This window comes from Pongo pygmaeus, chromosome 8 (assembly GCF_028885625.2).
Source record: "Pongo pygmaeus isolate AG05252 chromosome 8, NHGRI_mPonPyg2-v2.0_pri, whole genome shotgun sequence".
NCBI lineage: Eukaryota > Metazoa > Chordata > Mammalia > Primates > Hominidae > Pongo > Pongo pygmaeus.
The window spans coordinates 79,244,697-79,257,953 of NC_072381.2; the positions used below are offsets into that span (position 1 = coordinate 79,244,697).

General features: G+C 41.1%; 1 protein-coding gene across 6 annotated transcripts in view; it reads left to right on the plus strand.

Annotated features, from left to right (window-relative positions):
* Positions 1-13,257, plus strand: part of JMJD1C (jumonji domain containing 1C) — a 361,700-nt gene that overhangs the window by 177,480 nt on the left and 170,963 nt on the right. Inside the window, exon 1 of one of the 6 annotated variants that reach the window (XM_063669936.1) lies at positions 11,386-11,472. The exons of the other annotated variants lie outside the window; for them this stretch is intronic. The gene's annotated coding sequence lies outside the window, so the exon portion shown is untranslated. Of the gene's footprint in view, positions 1-11,385; positions 11,473-13,257 lie in introns of those variants that run through there. 6 annotated transcript variants of the gene reach the window in all.

A 13,257-nucleotide genomic window follows, 5' to 3' on the forward strand; every position in this document is an offset into this window, starting at 1 on the left:
GCACCACCACACCTGGCTTATTTTTGTATTTTTAGTAAGTGGAGGTGGATTTCACCATGTTGTCCAGGCTGGTCTCGAACTCCTGACCTCAAATGATCTGCCTGCCTTAGCCTTCCAAAATGCTGGGATTATAGTCATGATCTGTTGCACCTAGTGGTAATTTCTCTTGTTTTGAGATGGAGTCTTGCTCTGTTGCTTAGGCTGGAGGGCACTGGTGTGATCTCAGCTCACTGCAACTTCGACCCCCTGGGTTCAAGAGATTCTCCTGCCTCAGCCGCCCGAGTAGCAGGGATTACAGGTGCCCACACCACGCCTGGCTAATTTTTGTATTTTTAGTAGAGAAGGGGGGGTTTCACCATGTTGGCCAAGCTGGTCTTGAACTCCTGACCTCAGGTGATCCACCCATCTCAGCCTCCCAAAGTGCTAGGATTACAGGCATGAGCCACTACGCCTGGCCTGTAATTTCTTTTTTTCTTTTTCTTTCTTTTTTTGAGATGGACTCTCGCTCTGTCGCCCAAGCTGGAGTGCAGTGGCGCAGTCTTGGCTCGCTGCAGCTTCCACCTGCTGGGTTCAACAATTCTCCTGCCTCAGCCTCCCAAGTAGCTGGGACTACAGGCGTGCATCACCATGCCTGGCTAATTTTTTTTGTCTTTTTAGTAGAGTCGGGGTTTCACCATCCTGGGCAGGCTGGTCTGGAATTCCTGACTTTGTGATCCACCCGCCTCGGCCTCCCAAAGTGCTGAGATTACAGGTGTGAGCCACCATGCCTGGCCCGTAATTTCTTTATTGAAAAATTTTTACAAGGAGGCATAAAGTTGGAGTTGACAAAAATACAAAAATCAGCCAAGCATGGTGGCAGGTGCCTGTACTCTTAGCTACTTGGGAGGCTGAGACAGGAGAATCGCTTGAACTTGGGAGGTGGAGGTTGCAGTGAGCTGAGATCATGACACTCCTCCAGCCTGGGTGACAGATTGAGACTCCGTCTCAAAAAAAAAAAAAAAAAAAAAAAAGAAAAAATTCTTTTCATTTGTTCTATACTGCAGAATAGTAAAAGCTCATTAAAAATGTCATCCCTGAGGGGCCAACTTTACTTCTGGTGTGAAAATATATATCATGGAGGGCCGGGGCTATAGGGGGACCTAAGTCCTGAAATTATAGGACTTTCACTTTTTCCCAAAACTGTGTTACTCATTAGCAGATGAATTTTAAAACTGCCTTTTAAAATGATATCTTAGTTGCGCTAAATTATGGTATGACACTGAATGATACGGTAAGTCCTTAAAAATAGTAGCAAAGTAGATAGACCAATAGACTGTTAAAAGAAAAACTTTTCAGACAAATTTTCTAATTTAACTGAGCAAGGAAAAATGATCCACAAATTGGGTAGCCCTTAGAGCAGATTCAGAGAGGCTGTGGTACTGCTGCATGGTCTTAGAGAATTTACAGACAGAAAAAGAAAAGTGATGTATAGAAAATGGAAGTATGAGGTACAGAAGTGAATTGGTTACAGTTTATTTGCTTTATTTGGCAAAATGAACATGGTTTGAACAGTTGGTTATTCATGAGTGACTGAAGTATGGCTGCTGTGGTTGGCTGAGATTTAGCTATTGTTACAGAAGCGTATTGCTGAGAATTTGCTTACCTAATAAGTTAGGTTGCAGTTCATACAAAAGAACCCAAGTATGCTTTAGGGCTGTTTCAGGCCAGATTTTGATTTAACAAAACTAGTGTCACTCATAGGCTTTAGAGCCTCCTCTTCATTTATCTTATGTTTCCCCTTTTCATGGCTTTATTTTAGTTGCTTCTCAGCTACTCAGAGAAATCTCTGTAACTTGTAGTATCTAATCACACTTTTAAAAAATGATTCATTTCCCAGTGGGCAGAGTAGCACACAGCTGTAGTCCCAGCTACTTGGGTGACTAAGGTAGGAGAATCTCTTGAGGCCAGGAGTTCAAGGCTATAGTGTTCTATAATTGCACCACTGCATTCCAGCCTGGGCAAGATAGTGAGACCCCATTTACTGATTATAAAATTTAAAAATATCTGCTGCGTGATTTGTGAAAAACACAGAAAGTCATAAGGAGTAAAATAAATCATCCTTAATTTTTTTTTAAAGTTAACCTCGGTTAAGAGTTGGGTCTGTTTCCTTTTATTCTGTGTATACCTTTTTCCCTGTCTCCTTTAATTAGTACTGAGTTAAAGACCGTGCTTTACTTAGTACTTGAGTATGATTTCTGGAAAAAAAAAATTACTGGTTTTATAAAAACGTATGTACACTAAAATTCATTTATTTTACCATGTACAATTTTGTGAGTTTGGGCAAATTCATAGACTCAGGTAACGACTGCCACAATCAAGATACAAAATAGTTCTCTCACCTTAAAAATGTTCCTGTGCTGCCCCCTTGTAGTTGTCTCCCTACTCCTAACCTCTGGCTAGTTTCTGCATTTTTCAGATCATTGTATAAATGTAATGATAAAGTATATAACCTTTCGAAGCTGGCTTCTTTCTTTCATTCATTAATTTTGAGATTCATTCATGCTATTCCATAGATTGGTAGTTTGTTACCTTTTTTTTTGAGACGAAGTCTCGCTCTTGTTCCCCAGGCTGCAGTGCAATGGCACAATCTTGGCTCACTGCAACCTCCCGCCTCCCGAGTTCAAGCGATTCTCCTTCCTTAGCTTCCCGAGTAGCTGGGATTACAGGTGCCTGCCACCACGCCTGGCTAATTTTTGTATCTTTAGTAGAGACAGGGTTTCACCATGTTGGCCAGGCTGGTCTTGAACTCCTGACCTCAGGTGATCCGCCCGCCTCGGCCTCACAAAGTATTGGGATTACAGGCGTTAGCCATTGCGCCCAGCCAGTTTGTTCCTTTTATTAATGAGTATTCTGTTGTATGGATATACCACGATTAGATTATCCATTCACCTGCTAACAGATACCCATTCTACTTTTGAGTGATTTTGAATCATGCTCCTAAAAACATACATATACAGATTTTTGTGTGAACATACATTTTTATTTTATTTGAGCAGATATCTAGGAGGGGCATTGCTGGATTATATGGTAAGAGTATATTTAATTTTATAAATAGCAGCTGCCAAACTGTTGTCCAGAGTAGCTGTACTATGTTTCATTCCCACTTGAAATGTTTGAGAGTTCCAGTTGATCTGCATCCTCACCAGAACTTGGTATTATTAGGGTTGACTTTTATTTTTTATAGGCATACTGTTAGATATGTAGTGGTACGGCATTGATTTAATTTTTTTTTTCCTTGTGGTAATAAGTGTTGAATACTATTGGTGAACTTTTTTACCGTCTATATTTTTTGGAGACATGCTTGTTTAAATCATTTTTGTTGTTTTTCTTATTTTTAAGTTGTAATGGTTTCTTTTCAACTTTGAATAATATATGTCCTCTTTCAGATGCATGGCCTTCTACCGGTCTGTAGCAAAAGATCTTTATTATTATGAAGTTTATGTTTTTATTTCTTTCATGGGTCAGATTTTGGTGTCATACCTAAGAACTCATTGCTGTGATCACAAAGGTTTTTTTCAGTTCTCTTTTATGAATAGCCATGCATCACTTAATGGAGGGGATACATTCTGAGAAATGTGTCCTTAGGTGATTTCTTTGTTGTGTAAACACCACAGAGTGTTCTTACACAAACCCCACAAACCCCATTACTAGTATATACTTAGGCTATATGGTATGGCCTGTTGTTCTGAGGCTACAAACCTGTATAGCATGTTACTGTACTGAATATTTTAGGCAGTTGTAACACAATGGTAAGTATTTGTGTATCTAAACATAGAAAAGATACAAAAAAATATGATATAAAAGGTAAAGGAAATACTGTACAGGTTACTTACCATGAATGGAGCTTGCAAAACTGGAAGTTGCTGTAGGCATGTCAGTGAATGAGTGGGAAGAGAATGTGAAGGCCTAGAATGTTACTGTACACTACCATAGAATTTATAAATGTTGTGTACCTAGGCTATGCTATATTGGTTTTGTTTGGTTTTGTTTCTTGAGACAGGGTCTCTGTCTGCTGCCCGGGCTGGAGTGTAGTGTTGCTGTCTTGGCTCACTGCATGCTTGACCTCCCGGGCCCAAGTGATCCTCCCACCTCAGCCTCCTAAGTAGCTGGGAGTACAGGCACACACCACCACACATGGCTAATTTTTGTAATTTTTGTAGAGATAGGGTTTTGCCACGTTACCCAGGCTCGTCTTGAACTGCTGAGCTCCAGTGATCCACCCACCTCCGCCTCCCAAAGTTATGGGATTACAGTCGTGAGCCATTACGCCTGGCCCACTAAATTTATTTTTTTAAAAATAATTGCAGTACAGTGTTATAATGGCTGTGCAGTGTCACCAGATAGGAATTTTTCAGTTCCATTGTAATTTTATGGCACTGCCTTCATATGTGGTCGGTTGTTGACTGAAATGTCATTATTCAGCACATGACTGTACTTTAGTTTCACATTTTACATTCAAGCTAAGATGATCAGAGTAGAAGCAGTGATGTAAGGTATATATATTGACAAAATCTTTTTATGTATATATTGTATGTATGTGTATGTGCTTTATTAATGATACCAGAAAAACAAATGAAGTCACCAGCCAACCTAGGCTATATGTACTTCATTAGTCCATGTGTTAGCATAAATTAAAATCTGGGTTTTTTTTGTTTTTTTGTTTGTTTTGTTTTGTTTTTTTGAGATGGAGTTTCACTCTTGTCACCCAGGCTAAAATGTAATGGTATGATCTTGTCTCACTGTGTCCTCCACTTTCTGGGCTGAAGCAATTCTCCTGCCTCAGCCTCCCGAGGAGCTGGGACTACAGGTGTGTGCCACCACACCCAGCCAATTTTTAAAAAAATTTTTTGTAGAGACAGGGTTTTGCCATGTTGTCCAGGCTAGGCTTTAATTCCTGAGCTCAAGCGGTCTGCCTATCTTGGCCTCCCAAAGTGCTGGGATTGCAGACATGAGCCACTGTGCCTGGCCAAAATCAGTTATTTTTTTTAATGCAGGTTGAGTATCCTTATCCACAATGCTTGGGGCTGGAAGTGTTTTGGATTTTGGATTTTTTCAGGTTTTGGAATATTTTCATATACTTGAGATATTGCGGAGGTGACCCAAGTCTAAACACAAAGTTTGTTTATATTTTGTATACACCTTATATACATAGCCTGAAGGTAATTTTAAATAATACTTTAAATAATTGTGTGCATTAAACAAAGTTTGTGTACATTAGAAAGCAAAATTATCACTATTGCAGCCACCCACGTGGACAGTCATGGTTGTCACCATTTTTGAATCTGAAATTATATGCTATTGATAAGTAATCATTTTCTTATATTTATTCACACATAACTACTGAACAGTAAAAATATGAAATATCATTAGTACAGTGAAGAAATAATGTGTTCACTGTAACTAATCAGCACAGTAGCATTACCAGAATACCTGTATCAGATATTAATAGCAACAACAGACAACAGGCTTTCAGTCTCCCACCTCTGATGCTGTGTTTTGATTAAAAGGTTACTGTACATTGTATTTCTTTTAGGTGAGAAGAAAGCTTAGAAGGATTTGAGGACCAGGAAATGGGTCCTCTAGTGATGAGGACTTTAATAATTTGTGATGAGGAGGTATTCTGCTAGATGGCTTTTAAAAATGTTTTCCCCAGTGTCATCTGCCTCATTAACAATGGTTTTTGTCTTAGAGGTCTCTCTTTGATTTTATAAACTGACATGATTTCTTCTTCTGTTATGAATGCACAATGCTTTAGTCCTTCAGTAAGCCCATCACACATTTTTATCATGTCATGCATAGGCACTTTTTCCTGCAGTGTTTAACAATGTCATCTTCATTGTCACTTATTATAATCACTTTGACTCAGAACCATTTTGGCTATTTCACTATTGGTTAATGAATGAACAATTGGAATATCATTATCAGTGTCAAAGTCTTCTTCGTTATCTACTTCCTATAGCTTACTGATGGACTGTGATGGAATTTTTTTTGCATATGTAAGAAGGTTGGAAACTTTTTTCTCACTTGACATACAGAATTCTTCAAAGTCACCATTTGTTCACCATCATCACTGAATATAGTTACAGGCACACATAACTGCATCATTAGTAACTGTGTTCAAAGCGTTGGCAACAGCGTATGTGGCATCTTCACCTTTTTTGAAAACCTTCTACACCTACAGTTCTGTTTTACTGCTGTTAGCATGTCGTTCAAGAAAGTGTGTTTATATTTACTCGTTATTGATCTAAGGATACCCTGGTCACATGGCTGAATTAATGAAGTCATATTTGGGGGAAAGTACATGGCACGAACATTATTTTTATTGAGAATTTCAGCTGAAGGATAATTAGAACAGTTGTCAAGGAATAAGAAAATCTTGCAGTCATCATTCTGTCCAGCTTCTCTGCAGTGAACATGAGCTACTGATACAGCATGTTTGTGAAACCAATCAGAAAAGATGTCCCATGCGTTTTCATTAGCTTAATATGGGCTTGTAAGAAATTCACTCCTCGAGAACAGGGAGGACACAAGCTTTTGCCTATCATAGGAAGTGTACATTTATGTATGCATATTGTATTAACGTATCCCAACACAGTTATTCTGTCCTTGCCATCCTTAATTCCTGTAGAGGCTGTCTCATCAGCTGTAGTCAGTGTCTTTCTAGGGCAATAACGCCACAACATTGATGTTTCATCAGTATTATAGATTTGTTCTGGTGTCAGATTTTCATAAGCAATGACCTTGGCAAATTTGTCAATGAATTTCTCTACTGCTTCATGATCAGCAGATGCTTTATCACCACAAACCTTTAAAAATGCAATGCTGTGCCTTTTCATAAATTTGTGCAACCCACCTATTGAATATTTATAGTTCCCTTCAGTTTTTCAGCTCATCCTGATGGATATTTGCTTGTGTCATGATCAGAATACCATTAAGTGGCATTTGTTCACTGTGACACTGTTGGATTCATTCTTTTAATACACAGTTGAGATCTTCATTTTTAGCTTTGTACAGCATTTCTCACTAACTTCTGTTTATCAGTTTCAGTATGTAACTATCTTTTGTTTCTTCTACTTTTTTTTTAAGACGGAGTCTTGCTCTTGTTGCCCAGGCTGGAGTGCAGTGGCGCGATTTCAACTCACTGCAACCTCCATCTCCTGGGTTCAAGCGATTCTCCTGCCTCAGCCTCCCAAGTAGCTGGGATTTCAGGTGGCTGCCACCACGCCTAGCCAATTTTTGTATTTTTAGTAGAGATGGAGCTTCACCATGTTGGCCAGGCTAGTCTCAAACTCCTGACTTCAGGTGATCCACCTGCCTTGGCCTCCCAAAGTGCTGGGATTACAGGTGTGAGCCACGGCGCCTGGCCTATCCTTTTGTTTCTTCATGTTATATTAATATATGGTGGTCATGCAAGCACCATACTGTTGTGTAAGACATGTTACGGTTACACTGCTGTCCAGTTTCTCTAACAACTTGACTTTCTGTGATATAAACATAAATGCCTTCTCTTTTTTTTAATAACCGTTACCCATAGGAATATCTGAAGGACTTTTTGACATTTTCAATAGTATCTTTACACCACAGAGCAGAGAATAAGTAAAAAAAACAAAAAACCACACACACACAGTGAGCAACGCACATAGGTGTTGGCTCCATGTGGAGCCTGCCATTGTCATGTCCTGCCTGTGTATGTGCCATTTTGGCCAACTTTATGTGCACACATGTGTGGGGTAATCTGGGCGTATTCAGAAAAGATATATTGCAGCTAAAGGGGGCTGAGAGGGTCTTTTTTCCCTCAGGATTGCTGAATAAACTGTGTGTTGTATGCCTGCATTTTGTCTGTGAATTGTCACATGAGGTCAAGTGTGGAAATTTCCACTTGTGGTGTCATTTTGGTGCTCAGACATCAGATTTTCAGATTAGGGATGCCCAAGCTATATATGTGTAATTTACTTATTATTTATTTATTTATTGAGATGAAGTCTCGCTCTGTCACCCAGGCTGGAGTGCAGTGGCGCTATCTCAGCTCACTGCAACCTCTGCCTCCTGGGTTCAAGCATTTCTCCTGCCTCAGCCTCTCAAGTAGCTGGGACTACAGGGACTACAGGTGCATGCCTATAATGAGAATTTCAGCTGAAGGATAATTAGAACAGTTGTTAAGGAATAAGAAAATCTTGCAGTCATCATTCAGTCCAGCTTCTCTGCAGTGAATGTGAGCTACTGGTACAAAATGTTTGTGAGACCACATCCGGCTAATTTTTGTATTTTTAGTAGAGACGTGGTTTCACTATGTTGTCCAGGCTGGTCTCGAACTCCTGACCTCAAGTGATCCACCTGCCTTGACCTCCCAAAGTGCTGGGATTATAGGCGCGAGCCACTGTGCCTGGCCTACATTTAATTTTTTTTTTTTTAATTAGAGATAGTGGTCTCACTATGTTGCCCAGGCTGGTCTTGAAGTCCCTGACTCAAGCGATCCTCCCATCTCTGCCTCTGAAAGTGCTGGGATTACAGGCGTGAACCAGCACACCTGGCCTCAACCTATATACTTAATGTATTTCTTGTTTTTGCGTCTAGTCTAGTCATTATCTCAGCCTGCAGTGTGTTTTGTTCATTCCTCCACCATTTTCTCATACCGTGTATATGCAAGTGTTATTTTTTCAAGGTTTAGTTGAAGCTCTGTTTTTTTAATCACCCTCACTTTTCTTGATCTTATGTCTAAGAATGAGAAATGGTTTAAAGAAAAATACGGGATATAGCTAGTATATAATTGCTTACAGCACTGTTTCCTAAGATGTCTGTATTTGCCTTAGTGCAGTAAGTCTCTTCAGTGAATCTCTTATTTTGCTCCTTTACATTGGTGTATACAGTACCATCCTCTCCCTGTTGGGCTGGCTAGATCTATTAGGCAAGTGGTAAAGTGGTATATGTATCAGCTTGTAGAATGGTAATAGAAATATATTTTTTGTTTTTTTTACCATAAACAAGGGGCCTCTTGGGATGAAGAAAACATATTTGCTCATTCTCACATCTTCATAAAGTGAAACAATAATCTTTCGTACTACACAAGATGAAGAATTAAACTAAAGGCTGGGCGCAGTGGCTCACGACGCCTGTAATCCCAGCACTTTGGGAGGCTGAGGTGGGTAGATCACCTGAGGTCGAGAGTTCAAGACCAGCCAGAGCAACATGGAGTAAACCCCGTCTCTACTAAAAACACAAAATTTGCTGGGCGTGGTGGCACATGCTTGTAATCCCAGCCACTTGAAAGGCTGAGGTAGGAGAATCGCTTGAACCCAGGAGGCAGAGGTTGCGGTGAGCTGAGATTGCACCATTGCACTCCAGCCTGGGTAACAAGAGCGAAACTCTATCTCAAAAAAAAAAAAGCTAAGGAGCAGAAAGATATTTGATTATTCAAAATGTTTAAAGTTTGTAGTGGCTAATGTAGCATGTGTAGTCAGCCCTTAAGCTTCCTTGAAATGATGCCACTATATCTAGGTCTATCTTAGTGGTGCCTACTTAAATTTTATCTGAAAAGTTCTAAAAACAGCCAGCCAACAATAACAAAACAAATCATTAAAATCCAAATCAAGGGCTGAGAATGGTGGCTCATGCCTGTAATCCCAGCACTTTGGGAGGCTGAGATGGAATAATTTCTTGAGGCTAAGAGTTCAAGAGCAACCTGGGAAACATGGTGAAACTCCATCTTACAAGAATTTTTTAAATAAGCTGGGCATGGTGGTGCACGTTTGTAGTCCCAGCTACTTGGAAGGCTGAGGCAGGAGGACGGCTTGAGCCCAGGAGCTTGAGGCTGCAGTGAGATCTGATTGCACCAGTGCACTCCAGCCTGGGTGACAAAGTGAGACTCTGTCTCTTAAAACCGATGATATTCAGATCTGCTCTAAAGAGCTCCAGATAAACTCTTTAGAAATAGTATTTCTGTTTGTTTATGTTGGTCTTTCATTCTTACCTCTGTGAAAAGAAAACTTGGGTTAGTGGTCAGCTGACATGGATTTTAGTCCCAGCTTTCTTTATGAAGATTATGAACTTGTATGTTATTTAACCTCTTATAGTTTTACTTGCCACATCTTCATCTTGAGATTTTTATGGTGATTAAGACAATGAATATGAAGTGGTTTTAGTTTACAATTTTAAATTATCAAATACTTTGTGAAGAGATTTCTTACTTAGTAATAACTACAGAATGTCACTAAATATACCTTACCTCTGGGAGAAAAGGGCATGAGAGCATGATCACACATTTTCTGGCTCATCAGCTTGCTCTTCCTCAAGTGGTAGGAAGAATGACGGAATCCGTAATCTATATGAGGCTTCCCCAAGGAACAGGACTGCCACTGTTAGTGGATTACTGTGAGGAACAGTAGCGGATTTTTTCTTTTCTTTTCCTTCTCTCTTCTCTGCTCTGCTCTGCTCTCTGCTCTCTGCTCTCTGCTCCCTTCTCCCTTCTCCTGTCTTTCCTTCTGACAGAGGCTCACTCTGTCACCCAGGTTAGAGTACAGTGGCACGACCTCGGCTCACTGCAAGGTCTGCCTCCCAGTTTCAAGCAATTCTCCTGCCTCAGCCTCCCGAGTAGCTGGTACTACAGGCGTGCGCCACCACGCCCGGCTAATTTTTATATTTTCAGTAGACATGGGGTTTCACCATATTGACCGGGCTGGTCTCAAGTGCCCGGTCTCAGTGGTGCCCATGCCTGGTCTCAATGGTGGAGTTTTATGATTTTACAAAGCATTTCTTAACTTGGAAGTTAAGAGGGCTAGAGTTGGCCAGGCATGGTGGCTCAACGCCTGTAATCCCAGCACTTTGGGAGGCCAAGGTGGGCGGATCACCTGAGGTCAGGAGCTCGAGACGAGCCTGGCCAACATGGTGAAACTCCCCTCTACTAAAAATACAAAAAATTAGCTGATTGTGGTGGCGGGCACCTGTAATCTCAGCTACTTGGAGGCTGAGGCAGGAGAATCGCTTGAACACAGGAGGCGGAGGTTGCAGTGAGCCAAAATCATGCAACTGCACTCCAGGGGCAACAGAGCAAGTCTCCGTCTTAAAAAACAAACAAACAAAAAAAGAGGGCTAGAGTTGAATGCAGTGGGCACTAATTAGGAGTTAGCTTTTCCTGGCTCACACTCTGTTTATTTGCATTCTTCTATAAGGGAAAATCACAAGTTGATATCAGATTGTCAGGGTTTTCTAATATAGGATTTGTGTGAAACCAAGGAGCCATAACACCTTGTTGATGTCATTGAGATAGATGGTGAGTGCTGACCCTTTGTAATATTTGTCCTTTGTTTTTTAGATTAACTATCTGATTCTTCTTTTTTATTTATTCTATAGATTTTAAAGTATCCTAGGAAATAGCTTTAGGGATTGTGATGTGGAAACTAATGGAAAATCAAATATATTATTAGGATTGAAATCTGGGTAAGTAGTTTTATTTATTAATTATTATTTTTTGAGACAGGGTCTCGCTCTGTCGCCTAGGCTGGAGTTCAGTAGTGCAATCTTGGCCCACTGCAACTTCTGCCTCCCAGGTTCAAGCAATTCTCCTGCGTCAGCCTCCCAAGTAGCTGGGATTACAGGCACATCCCACCATGTCCAGCTAATTGTATTTTTGGTGGAGACGAGGTTTCACCATGTTGGCCAGGCTGGTCTCGAACTCCCAACCTCAGGTGATCTCCTGCCTTCGGCCTCCCAAAGTGCTGAGATTACATGGTTAATACAATTTTAAGGATGGTTTTAGATATTTCTGTTTCATAGACGTGGTTTTTTTTCTTTTTTTCTTATTTTTTTTTGAGACAGAGTCTCATTCTGTCACTCAGGCTGGAGTGCAGTGGTGCGATCTCTGCTCATCGCAGCCTCCGCCTGCCAGGTTTAAGTTTCTTCTGCCTCAGCCTCCCGAGTAGCTGGGACTACAGGCACAAGCTACCTCACCCAGCTAATTTTTGTATTTTCAGTAGAGATGGGTTTTCACCATGTTGGCCAGGCTGTTCTTGAACTCCTGACCTCAGGTGATCTGTCTGCGTTGGCCTCCCAAAGTGCTGGAATTACAGGCGTGAGCCATGGTGCCCAGCCAAAGTTTTTTTTTTTAAGGAAAATATTATGCCAGGCGCTGTGGTCTTCATGCCTGTAATCTCAATACTTTGGGATGCCGAGGCAGGCAGATCACTTGATGTCAGGAGTTCAAGAACAGCCTGGCCAACATGGTGAAACCTTGTCTGTACTAAAAATACAAAAATTAGCTGGTTGCAGTGGCAGGTGCCTGTAATCCTAGCTACTTGGGAGGCTGAGGCAGGAGAATGGCTTGAACCCTGGAGGCGGAGCTTGCGGTGAGCTGGGATTGCGCCACTGCACTCCAGCCTGGGCGTCAGAATAAGACTTTGTCTCGTAACAAAAGAAAAAAAACAAGTATGATGGTTCAGATTGCACATTGCAGTGAAAATGCCAACTTTTAAGGGGAATTATATTTGGAATCAATTTTCTTTTTAACTGAATGTTAAATGGAATATTTAGCTTTTTAACTGGAATATTAAGCACTTCTTTATATTCTTAACAAATGGTAGTGCAGAGGTCTTTTTTTGCATTGCTTTGCCCCCATGCCTACATTATCACCATTTTTAAACAGGGTATCCAGGTTGATTGTCTTACAGCTTTCATTGTTCAGGTTGAAGTAGTGTTCTCTGATAGCAATATTCAGAGGCACTTTGTCAGACTGCTGTGTCTGACCTGGAACAACAATCTCTGATAGCAACATTCAGAGGCACTTTGTCAGACTGCTGTGTCTGACCTTATTACCTGTGAGGTAATGTCTCCATTTTTCTGGGTCAGTTCTTTTTTGTGAAGGACTGGAACTCCTTAGTTAGGAACAAGATTTTTTTTTTTTTTAAAGACGGAGTCTTGGCTGGGCATGGTGGCTCACACCTGTAATCCCAGCACTTTGGGAGGCAGAGGCGGGTGGATCACCTGAGGTCAGGAGTTCGAGAACAGCCTGGCCAACATGGTGAAACCCCGTCTCTAATAAGAATACAAAAATTAGCCGGATGTGGTGATGCACACCTGTAGTCCCACTACTTGGGAGGCTGAGGCCTGAGAGTCGTTTGAACCCGGGAGGTGGAGGTTGCAGTGAGCTGAGATCACACCACCCACTCCAGCCTGGGCGACAGAGTGAGTTTGAGTCTGTGTCTCAAAAGACACAGTCTCACTCTGTCG